Below are 12,498 nucleotides of genomic sequence, written 5' to 3'. Positions count from 1 at the left end.
TCATGGACTCAGTCACTCACTCAGGTACACTCCCAGGTACACACACTCACTCTCACTCAATCACATGCTCAGGGACTCAGTCACTCAGGTACACTCTCAGGTACACACAGTCACTCAGGCACTCACTCATTCAAGTACACACTCTAGCCACACACTGAAGCACACACTTACTCAGGCACACACTCAATCAGCCACACACTGAGGCACACACTGACTGAGGCACACACTCATTCAAGCACGCACTCAGACACACACTCACTCAGGCAAGCAGTCACTCAGGGACACGCTCAGGCACAAACACACTTGGAAACACTCACTCAGACAGACTTGCACACACTGAGACACACACACTCAGGCATACACTCACTGAGGAACACGCTTGGCCACACACTCATTCAGGCACACACTCAGAACTATGCTCAGGCACACACTCACTCAGCCACACATTCACTAAGGCCCACACTCAGCAACACGCTCACTCAGGCACATGCGTAAACACTCAGTTACTCAGGCATTCACTCAGGCAGACACTCAGGCAGACTCTCACTCAGGCACACAATTACTCAGGCAGACACTCAGGCCCTCGCTCACTCAGGCCCTCGCCCGCTCAGGTACGCACTCTGGCACGCACAGAGTGTGCCGTCTCCTGCTCCCGTCTTCCCAAAATGGCGAGGATTGCTTGTGGCGAGACGAACAAGCTGGTCCGTGACCCTCCCGGCCAAGGCTCAGGCTGACGCCCTGACCAAAATTAAGGCTTGCCTGCACAATGGAAAGCGCATGCGCAGCCGCAATTTGGAGCCATGCTTTAAGGGGGCATGAAAATTTACCCTTTTAAAATGCCCGTCTCCTGGCTCCTGACTCTCAACCCCCACAAACAAACCTTATACGTGCTAAAAAATGTTTGGTTGGGGTTTTTTATTTATCATTCGTTATGTGGTCTTGCTGTGCTGATGTATCCACGTATGATGATCGCCATGTATCATTCCATGTTTTATACATTTGATTCAACGTGTTGTAGAGTGTTATTGTTTACTTCCTTTTACTTAAATTCATGACAGAAGTTTCTAGACCCATACGGTACATGCGCGTTTAGCTAAGGGGTTGTGGAAATCTATTTTCCTACTGCGTATCCTGACCCCAGCTTTGACAGAGCAGGGCAGCAGACCACATGGACTGCAACTGCTTCGCTTTGTGTTGTCGAATTCACGGGAAATAATGGAATACCTGTATGTTCTTGTACCAATTTATTTTGCAACCTCTGTTTTGCTAACTATTGCTGTAATTTTTATGATGATACTTATTACTTGCCCTTGCAAACGCACACCTTGTAATTGCCCATGTAACCCTTTTCCTTCTGCTTCTGAAACCAGGGACCATGAAACCGGGTTGTAAAAAATTTCGGTTTTGTAATGTTAGTTTATAATATAGTTACTAGAGATGTTGTTAGTTATTAGATGTCGTTAATTATTGTGATACGTGTTATCTCTATTCCTTCCTCCACGGGGTGGTGTAAGAGACTGCGTGGGTGAGGCCCACCGTGGCCACAGCAGATGTGCTGTCTCAACATTGCCATGTCAGTGAATGCGCTGTTGAGGCAGGAAGGTAACACCGCTGCCACAGAAGAGATTTGCCTGTACCTTGTTAAAGGAGGAAACCAACTGACGCCATGGAGCAATGGGGGCGGCTGATCCCGCAAAGCTTAACCAAACCGCCGCGCATGTGCCCAGACTTGGGGTCAGGGGGGGGTCAAGGTGCCTGGAGGCCCCTGAGGAATGTTGGACATGTACGCCATTGTTGGGTGGGGGGTGTGGTTGAGCAGAACAGCTTGTAACAATTCTATAAAAACCGGAACCAACTAACGCCAACAACCTCCTACGCCAGGTAACATGATGACTTCTTTGTAAACTGTAAGAAAAGTCTATCTGTAAAAAGTTGAAAGGGAATAAAATAATAATTTACATCTCCTTAAAGAAGGCTAAATTGAATAAGGCTACATTTACTTTTCAAATGCATTATCTGTTGTTACAGAAGCTGACAAGTCTCTAGAGACAACATGGCAAATTCGGGTCACACTTTTGTTTAAACATGATTGCCTGCCTTTCAAATTTGGTGTTTACACTGAAGTACTCTAACTACAGATATTCTGGATTACCAGTCCTTAATATCAGTGTTTCATGTGACCTGTTCATATATCTGTACGCTGGTTTATTGTAGGCTTGATAGCATCTACAGGAATTTTGTTCGTCTGTCTACTGAAGTGTCAGATTACCTTTTTGTAAGTGTTCTTCTGCCTCTAGGCTGTGAACAACTTCAAAAATGGAACTGGCTACACAAAAGGGCTCTGTAAGCAGATTCAGCAGCAGCAGCAGCTGCTACCACCACCGCTACCTGTGACTGTGACACCTCCTGCTGCTCAGGTGACTGCCACCAAACTTTCTAAATCTTGCCCCTCTTCCAATCAGCGGTGTGTTGGAAGAGAAGGTAAGTTTTATTTCAACATATGCTGTTGAAATACTGTATTTATTAGAGCTTGTTTTCCAGCTGTTTGCATTTATTCACAAAGGCTGCCTGGTTTCTGTAGTAAGACAACTGGCATTACCGTCTTCTGAGCCCCCAAGAACGATCAATACCCTCAACTGGTAAGTGACTGTAACTTTAGAATTTCTTTTTAAAAATTGCCTTCAGATGAACTGAATGGGATTTTTTCTTTTTAGCTCTCCCTACTCCAACAGGTCATCCAATGACAGCCAGTAGAATTCACTCAGCAGTTGGCAGACCAGGCTGGGAACCATAAATATTCCACAGAAATCCAGTCTATGACTACTTGTAACCTGTTAAACGAGGCCATAACATGCACATAACTTCCACAACAGCTGGTTTATAATTAAATAAGTATGCATAGATAGTTGTGGAGAATACAAGTCGTAATTAATTTTTAAATGGCTCAATTTGAGTTGGCTTTAACAAAGGGGGATCTGTGCTTGCGGTAAAATTATTTCCAATAAAACTTCAGTATGTGATTGTAAAGAGGACTCTGAAAAATGAACACTTTGAGGAAACCATAAGTACATCTCAAAATCAAATATAATCACAGGACAAGGTGGAAAGCCACCCTTTTGATTACTGGCTGGACAGGGCTGAAGAAATTGATTTCCCAATAGAAAACAGCCTCTGACGTTCTATTTTTAATGACTTGGTTGATAGTGATTGAGCAAATTTTTGGAAGAGTCAAAGCTATTATTTTATGACAAATAACGTTCACATACCAGTAGAGGCCAGTATACGCCCCCTTAGATCCATCCATAGCTACGGTGGTTCATGCAATAGAAGTGAGTGGAAATAGACTTACCCTTCCTGTACGTTTTGACACTAACAAAGCAGCAGCTGTCTTAGCTTGTAAGCAGAAACATTTACATGTTACCATGCTCCTCAATTTGCAGTAGCAGTATATCAGCAGCTGAAAGCAGCTTTGACATAAGCATATGGAGAGGAAAAAAAACCCAAAAACAAATTTGGGAGAGAAAAACGTGGTGTGACTGACCGTTTTGAATTAACTCATTTATTTCCTTTGTGTTGTGTTTGGCTTTTTGGCTGTGTGTTTTGGTGTTTTGGTGTTTGGTTGGTTTTGTTTTGGTTTTTTTTTTTAAGGTTTAAGTCTCCCTGTAGTGCTTCATCTCACTCTACAGGTTTGTATAAACACTCCAAGTCAAGATCAGGTTCTTCCCACTTTCACTGCTGCTCTCGATCATTTAGTCATGCCCACTCTTGTTCCTACCTGCAACCGCTGCCATATCCTAGAAGAGGCAGAGGGAAGAGTTGTAACTATCATTGTAGGTCCAGGTCACATGGCTATCCCTGTTCAAGGTCATGGTCACCCCCATACAGAAGATACCATGCATGGTCAAGGTCTCCAGTATTTAGAGGCCACTCTCCCACTAAACAGGCCACACCTTAAGGGGAAGGAGAATGGGAATGTTTCAACAGATACACAGTTCCACCATATAATATGAAAGCTTACTATGGCAGAAGTGTAGACTTCAGAGATCCATTTGAAAATGAAAGATACAGAAAATGGGAAAGGAACTATAGAGAATGGTATGAAATTTTTCGCAAGGGCTATGCTGTTGGTGTTCAACCTCGACTTTTAGTAAAATGAAAGAACTTTTCTCCAGATAGGTTAGGTCCACCTGGAACCAGATGAGAAAATTTACAGGGATGTAAAGAGGATTATCCTGGTGGACAGAGCCATGGAAATTGTAATAGGGCTGGAAATTACCTTGAAGAACCTTCTGGAAGGGAGAGTCATGGCATCAAAGATCCTACAAAATCAAAAGAGAAGGAAGTGCAAAATCGCCTGGGAGATGGCAATGGAAATAAACATAAAAAACACCGGAAGAGAAGAAAAGGGGATGGGAACAAAGGATTTCCCAATACTAAGTTGTTACAAGGTGCAAGCAAACCAAGAGCCCATTACAGTAGAAGACACTGAAATGGACTCTCTGTTCATGCTCTCAAGCAGAGATGGGGCCAAAACTTTAGTTGTGTTTACCTCTCCACAATTGCTTGCTTACATGTTGAAACAAGAATGTATATCTAATTTCTCCATCATTGGTAGAAGTAGGACATGAAGGAAATACCAGATCAGACAGTCCCCAGTCTGGTAAGAACCTCGTGTCTTCATTGATTAAACGTAGAGTCACAAGATACTAAATTAATTGATTACTCATCATCTTAGTTAGCGGACTCATCCTTTCTCTTGTCTGTTCCCTTAGTTGAACACCTTCGGAAAAAATACTGAAAATTTAAGAATTTAAACAAAAGCCGCTTCATGAAGCATTACAAAAGATGGCAGTTTGTATCTCACCCATTACAACTGCACACTTTTTTCCTCTTAACACTAGTTCTACTGGAGGAAGCCCCATTATAAAAAGTGAAGGAAAGCCAGGTAAAAAAGGAAGTGTTATTAAGAATGTGAAGGATTATAACAAGGATATTACAGCCCCTGCTGAAAACATCATTATAATGATTCAGGTCTCTAAGTCAAAGTGGGATGAAGATGACTTTGAGTCTGAAGAGGAAGACATTAAAACTACCCAAGTGCCCACAGATGCAGGAAAACCTGCTAGCATTATAAAGACTGTGAGTGCTAAGCCACCAAACCCCGTAAAACACAATGAAAAAGAGATGAAGCCTTGGGGGAAACACAGAAAACTACCAAAGAGTAAGTTATGAAAGCTTCCAGCATGATGTAGTAAGGTCAAAGAGTTCAATGTCAAATGAAAAAGGAAAAAACAAAGACTGGGGTCATTCTTTGTCAGGCAAGGACACTTCTGAGAAGAGCAGTGTTCAGCAAGAAAAAGACCACTTGGAACATGCAACTGAACAAGGAAATGGACAAAATATTTCTCAGTCTTCCAAAGACCGTAGATCTTCAGAGAAACATGATCCTGGCCATGGGTCCACTGCTAAAGACTTTACTCCTAACCAAGACAACAGGTCTCTCTGTGATAGCAACAGAGATCATTCCAGTTTCAAGTGCAATGATGAAAAGAGTAAATTAGCAAGAAGAGACTCCCCTTCTCAAAACAGAGGATCTATGTTAGTATAGAAAGGCAAGCCAAGACAACAAACAAGCAGAGCCATCCAACAAAAGCACTGGAGATGCCAGAAGGAGCAGCTACAGTCCCCCCTCCGCATGAGCGGAAGCGGTCTGATCCCAAAGCTGCTCATGGTTCAAAGCGTACATTGGAGGAACGCAAACCTCTAGATAAAAATTGAGGAAAAGATAAAGAGAAGCATGTACCAGAAGTAAAGAGCAAAAAAGAGAAACAGCCAGGTGGTGATAAACCACCTTTGAGACAAGAACCACCAGATGTAAAAAATGAGAAAAAGAACACGCCTGGACAAAACGTTAGAAGTGTTGTCAAGCCTAAGCATCAGGTAAGCAGCTCCTCACGGCTCTCTTCTGATTTAACTCAAGACTGATGAGGCTCTGCTTGTACCAGACTACAAGGAAGGCAACATTGAGAGTAACGGATCGGCAAAAGCTGAAGCAGCTGCAAGGGAAAACTCCTAAAGGACCAAAAGAGAAGGCTATTGATACAATGAAAGAGGACACAGCAGCACCTGCTGCAGCTGACCAGCCTGAGGGAAGCCGAAGCGGTCCCATCATTAGCTGCAGCTGTAGTCAAAGCCCTTCTGAGAGTCAGCCACAAAGCCACACCAGCAGTGCCAGCTCAGGAGGCAGTCCAGAGAGCAAGGGAAAGAAAAAGAAAAAAAGAGCAGAAGAAACAAACACAAGCAGCAAGAGGCTCATAAACAGCAATGAAACAAAACTGGAAAAGAGCCAAAACCTCAGCACGGTGGGGGTTTAGGGTGTGTGAAGTTAGGGCTGGGATTACGGTAGGGGTTTAGCAATAGTGGGGGAGGGATAGGGGGTTATCGATAGCTATGGTGGGGGGTAGGGGGTTAGCAACAGCCGGGGGGAGGGTTTGGAGGTATGGGGGGGGGGGTAGGGTTTGGACGGCAGGGTAGGCGGGGTTATGAGCTAGGCTGGGGGGCTTAGGTTTCTCTACAGTTAGTTTTAGGGTTGTGACACATTCATAAATGTCAAATTTGAGTATGAAAGATTCACATGTTTAAGTCCAGGAAGCAGGAGGTCCTGTTAATATAAAATAAGGTACACAACGTGGCTTACAGGGTTAGGGTTACCAAGCTCCCTAGTTAGCCCTGCCAGACTTAAACAAGCCCTTTCTATTATATTTACCTGAACTGCAAGCAATAGTCAGGGGGGCCAGACAGTCTGCAAGCCATAGGCTATTACTCAGCAGAGCCAGAGCTCGTAATTCACAGCAGGATTTCACGCAGCTGGGCTGTTGCAGCAGCAGCAGGCGTGATGGAGAAAGCACGAAATGTTGTCCTGGGGCACTTCTTAATACTGATGGTTCGTTCCTTACTTAATAGTCATCCTCTCCAGAGTTCAAGCAATTGTGGATGTGCTGCAGTTGGGATGTACGTAGGTTTGTGGCAATAAACAGAAATGGCCACTGGCTTCATTGGCTGAACTTCCTGTAAGTGCAAGGAGACACTCAAACAACCTGAGATGTCCCCTCCCTGTGCTGGCCCTGCAGCACGGGCAGCCCAGTGCCACTTATCAAAGCTCTCGGCATCTTTCCCAGGCTGTCTTGCCCTGGCTGGCTGCTGACAGGAGGGGACAGCTGGTGGGGACAGCCTTGGGGGTGACATGAGGGACACCAGGTGGTGACAGGACATCGGGCAGTGATAGGCCCTGGGCTGTTGAGAGAGCCACCACAGGCGCAGGGGCTGACAGGAGGTGACACTGGGTGGTGAAGGCCCCGGGGGGGGGGGGGGGAGTTACAGGAGGGACACGACAGACCTGGCATGGGGTGGGGAACAAATTTAGGGACAGATGCTGGGGGTGGGGCAGGTGATTCAGGGGAAGGCCCACACATGCGAGGGAAGGGAGACAGGCACACGGAGGGTCTACATGCATAGAAACATTCATTGATAGGGGCACCATAAAAACTGGTGAGTTTTGCTTTTGGTTTTGGCATGAAAAGCTTTCCAGTTGCACAGATCCCAGGGGATTTGGCTTTCGAGGGAGACCCAAATGGTTTCGCCTGTTGCAGACCTAGAATTAGGAGGTTCAGGGTATTTATGTGCCATGGCAGTGGCTCCCACTCCTTCTGCGCAGCCCCGCAGTGAGAAGTCTTTATGTAGGGGAATCAGCCCCAAATCAGGATGGGCAAGGGCAGCTTCTGAAAGTGCTTTTGTATCTTCCATAGACAGGTATTTAGAGGGGGCTAGCATTTTAGAATCCTTTCTATTAACAGGGTTCCTTTGCATTTAAAATTTTTCTATAGCCTAGATGTCATAGTGACCAGGAGATAGATAGAAGACAATGTAGAAAGAAAATTTAAACCCTGATTTGGTAGAAGAAACACAGGAATATTTAAAAAAACGTGGAGAAGGAGATGGATAGGAAGAACCATAATAAAAAAAAATTAAAAGCAACAGGGTACAAGACACACAGGAAATAGTTAAAAAATAGGCACAGGAGAGAGGGAAACAGAAAGAGAAATTAAAATGCAATGGGGTATAAGAAACACAGGAAAGCACTGAAAAATCAGGAGAGGTAGACAGAGAAGGAAACAGAAGAAAATTAATGGATTAGGTGGTAGAGGGCAGAGCTGGAAGAGTCACAAGTTTTGGGGAGCAGACAGGTAGCTGGGCTCGCGAAGAGGGAGACAGAATCAGAGGCAGATAGGGAGGCACACAGAGATGTGGGGAAGGACAGCAGAGATGGACTTGGATGTGCACAAGAGAAGGCAAGACTCACCACAGCTCCTGGCACCAGCAGGAGACCTTCACCACCCCGACACTTTTATCCCCGTCTCGGTGGCGGGCACCTCAACGCTCCTCCACCATGAGGCTTCCCAGCAGCTCACACCTCCAGCCCACGGAGACACCGAGCTCCCGGCACCGTGTGCTGGTGATGCGCTCCGGATCCTTCCTGGCTGCAAGGCCTGGCGATTCCTTGCTGGAGGCACCTGCCTGCAAGACCCCCTTGGATTCCCTCCTCAGCCAGTTCCCCTTTGCCAGCTCCCCTGGGCAGGGGTGCCCAGGCAGCCCCTTTACAGCTGGAGCCCCTTCACACAGCAGGGCCAGCCCCATCCTCAGCCTCACTGGGTGCACCTGGGGCTGCCCCAGCTGGAGTCCCAGGGGAACAGGGGCCATTGCCAGAGCCCCACAGCACATCACACACACCCCTGCACTGGGGCACGGCCAGGAGCTCTGCACCAGGGGCTGCAATGCATCCAGGGGCACAGAGGAGGCAGGAAATGTTTGTTCATTAATGCACGTAAGAAATCCTGGCAGTGAGTTGGCCACAAGACTCAATGTCCAAGTGCAGCAGGACAGGGGGATAAAAGGGAAAAGCAGGAGGAAGGACAGAGGGAGCCGGAAAACGGGATGCTGTGAACAAGAGAGGGACAAGGAGCAGGACATGGGTGTAGAGAGAGGAGGGCTGAGAGACTGAGCAGGAAAAAACAGGGACACTGAGATGGAGGGTTAAATAAGAGACAGAGAGCAGAAAAGAAAGGTGGAAGGGACCAGCAGAACAGCGAGACAGAGGGAAGACAAAGACAGGGGGGGGGAAATCTGAATTGATAGGGGAAAAGAAACACGGCAAGAAATAAAAAACCCAGAAATCGGGAGCTGGATAGAGGTAAGCACAGAAAGAAAAATTTGAAAAGAGACATGGCACAAGAAACACAGGCAAGAACTAACAAATAGGGACAGGGAGATAGAAAAGAGGGAGATGTAGAAAGAAAATGTAAAAAGTGATAGGGTACAGGACTGAGAGGGAAGAAGTAGTATAGCCAGGGAGATGGGATAGAGGGAGACAGAGAAAGACATTTTTGAAAGCCACAGGGTACAAGAACGATAGACAAGAATTAAAACATAGGTACACAGGGCTGCATATTGGGTGAATAGGAAGGAAATTTGAAAAGCGACTGGGTTCAAGAAGCACAGGCAAGAATTAAAAAATAGGGATCAAGAGTCTGACAGAAGGGAAGATGTGGGCTGATCTTTGCTGGCTGCCTGGTGCCCACCAAGCCCCTCTGGTGCTCCCCCCTCCTCAACAAGATTGGGGGGGGGGGGGGGGGAAGGTAGAAAATACAATAAAAAACCCTTGTGGGTCATGATAAGGAGAAAGGCATTGCTAACCAATTACTGTCACAGGCAAAACAGACCCAACATAGGGAAAATAATTTAATTTATTGTCAATCAAAGCCTGATCAGGATGAGAAATAAAAACAAATCTAAAAAACACCTTCCCCCTGCCCCTCTCTTTTTTTCCTGGACTTCTTTTCTTTTCTGACTTTTCCACCTCCTCCCCCTGAGCAGCAGAGGGGGACAGCATTGTCTCTGCTGCTGCTCCTTCCTCATGCTCTTGTTCTGCTCCATCATGGGGTCCCTCCCACTGGGCTACACGTCCCGCCAGAAAACGTGCTCCAGCATGGGCTCCTCTCCACGGGATCACAGCTTCCTTCAAGCACATTCACCTGCTCCAGCATGGGATCCTCCATGGGCTGCAGGTTCATGTCTGCTCCACCATAGACCTCCATGGGCTGCAGAGGGACAAGCTGTGTCACCATGGTCTTCACCACTGGCTACCGGGGAATCTCTGCTCCTCCTGAAGCACCTCCTCCCCCTCCTTCTGCACTGACTTTGGTGTCTGCAGGGCTGTTTCACACTCACATTTTCTCTATCACAGCTCCCATGCAACATTTTTTAGCCCTTCTTAAATATCACCACAGAGGCACTAGCAGTGTTGCTGATAAGCTCAGCTTTAACCAGCAGCAGATCTATCTTGAACCCGGAACTAGCTGTGCCCAACATGGGGGCAACTCCTGGTTCTCCTCACAGAAGCCACCCCTGCAGCCCCTGTCCCTCCCTAGCCCAGCCAGCAAACCCTGCCATGTAAACTCCATACAGCAGCAATCGGCTACAGGGCAGAGAGGGGGGATTGAAAAACGGAAAGGAAGCCATGGGGGACAGGGGAGGCAGTCAATTAGCTATGAGCTACAGGCCAGAGAGGAGGAAGAGACAGGGAACCTGACTGAGAGAGATAAGAAAAACAAAGAGTACTGATGGGCCACGGGGCAGAGGTGCAGGAATTTTAAAAGGGAACAGTGAGGTGGACAGACAGAGACTGAGAAATACAAAAAAAACTTTGATGAGCTAAATTGGAAGAGGTAAAGGAATTAAAGAGTAGGGAGCCAGACAGAGAGAGAACGATAAAGACAAAAATGGGCTATGGGACAGGGAGGGAAGAAATTAAAACACAGGGACAGGGGCCTAGAATGAGAGAATGCAAGAAAGAAGAAGCATATCTAGAATGTGGGGCAGAGACAGAGAGGGATTTAAAAACGGACATGGAGGCAGACACTAAGAATTGGCAGGGGTGGAGGGATTGTGAAGGGCTAAAAGGTCGAGGGGAAGGAATTTAAAAATATTGGGATAGGAAGAGAGACAGACGGAGAAAGACAAAAATAGGCATGGGCTGCAGGACAGACAGGATCGGAAAAAAAGAGGGACAGGGTACAGCACTGAAGCACAGAGAGAAACAGAAAAGAGAGAGGTAATGACAGAGAAAGAGGGGGACTTGGAGAATGAGGGAGGGAGAGGTACAGGCAAGTGCAAAAATTACATCAGTGAGAGAAAGAGAAGCAGGGGAAGGGAGGGATCGGAATGCAGAAGAGGGGTGACAGCCCCGAGGGTCCAGGACTCACTGTAGCTTACACTCTTGGAGCTGCTGGGTGAATCTGACACTTCAGACTTCTGTCTTTGTCTGTCTCTCCCCCTCCCTTCCTCCTCTGTAGCTCTGGCCACTTGACTGTCATTCACCTAAGGGAATACATTGGTTTCTCCCAGCTCTTAGAACGAGGCTTCCCAGATACACAGCCTCACACGCATGCATGCTACGGGGCTGTGCTGTGCTGTGGTTACACATACAGGCCCTGTTGTGCACGTTGGTGATCGGATCTGCTAAGGACTACACCAAGACAGACCCTTCCTCACCCAGAGATCTTGGCAGTCTGCCAGGATCCTGTCTGCAGCTGGAGGCAGCTGCTGGCTAGATCCCCTTCATTTTATTCTTCAGCTGCTTTACCTTTCTCTGGCATCTCCAGCTTCAGCTGTGGCAGCTCCTGCCCACAGCCAGCAAGTGCCCAACTGTCCCTTTTCACCCATGCCACTAGCAGAATGAAGCCAAAGGCAATGCCCACAAACCTGAGCCAGATGCAGCCAACAACACTCCTGGAAAAGCATCAGGACAAAGAGGTGGATATAGAAAAATCAACGATAGACTAGAGGATATAAAAAAAAGCCAGGGAGAAGGGCAGAGGGGAATAATGGGACAGTGAGCTGGGCAGGGGGATATAGTGAGGAACGAAGGGACAGGCAGTGGTACAGTGATATTCAGGCTAAAAATTAGGGGGAGGATGGAGGGCAAAGAGAATAAGAGAAGAGGGACGGGTAGTAGAGCAGAGATGGAGAAAAAAACATTAGAGCCAGAAAGACAGGACTGAAGCAGAGAGATGGACTAAGAAAGGAAAGATAGTGATGGGTAGGAGGCCAAAGAGACAAGAAGAGACAAGAAGGACAGAGGGATATAGAAAACAGGTGATGGACAGGGAGCCAGAACATGGGATGCTGCAAAAGAGAGGGGGACAGGGATCAGGATGCTGGGATGGACAGCAAAAGAGGAACAGAGAGAATGACAGGGAGGTGGGAGGTGGAGCAAGGGAAAAAACAGGGACAGAGAGGTGAAGGAATAAATTATAGGGTCAGGAAGCAGCACAAAGAGTCAGAGAGAAGGAGATGAACAGGCAGGACAGTGACAGTAAGATACAGAATGGAAAAAAACAGCAACAGGTGAGCAAGACAAAGGGATAGAGCAAAAAAGACAAG

The 12,498-nt window shown here is 46.9% G+C and overlaps 2 pseudogenes; both read left to right on the top strand.

Annotated features, from left to right (window-relative positions):
* Positions 1 to 2,816: 2,816 nt before the first annotated feature.
* Positions 2,817 to 11,844, top strand: LOC101920671 (E3 ubiquitin-protein ligase RBBP6-like; annotated as a pseudogene).
* On the top strand, positions 4,787 to 6,404 carry LOC114010180 (E3 ubiquitin-protein ligase RBBP6-like; annotated as a pseudogene).
* Positions 11,845 to 12,498: the final 654 nt, after the last annotated feature.

Source organism: Falco peregrinus, chromosome 2, assembly GCF_023634155.1.
Source record: "Falco peregrinus isolate bFalPer1 chromosome 2, bFalPer1.pri, whole genome shotgun sequence".
NCBI classification, from domain to species: Eukaryota; Metazoa; Chordata; class Aves; order Falconiformes; family Falconidae; genus Falco; species Falco peregrinus.
The sequence above is the reverse complement of the archived record's forward strand: the minus strand, read 5'-3'. Positions and strand labels throughout refer to the sequence as shown.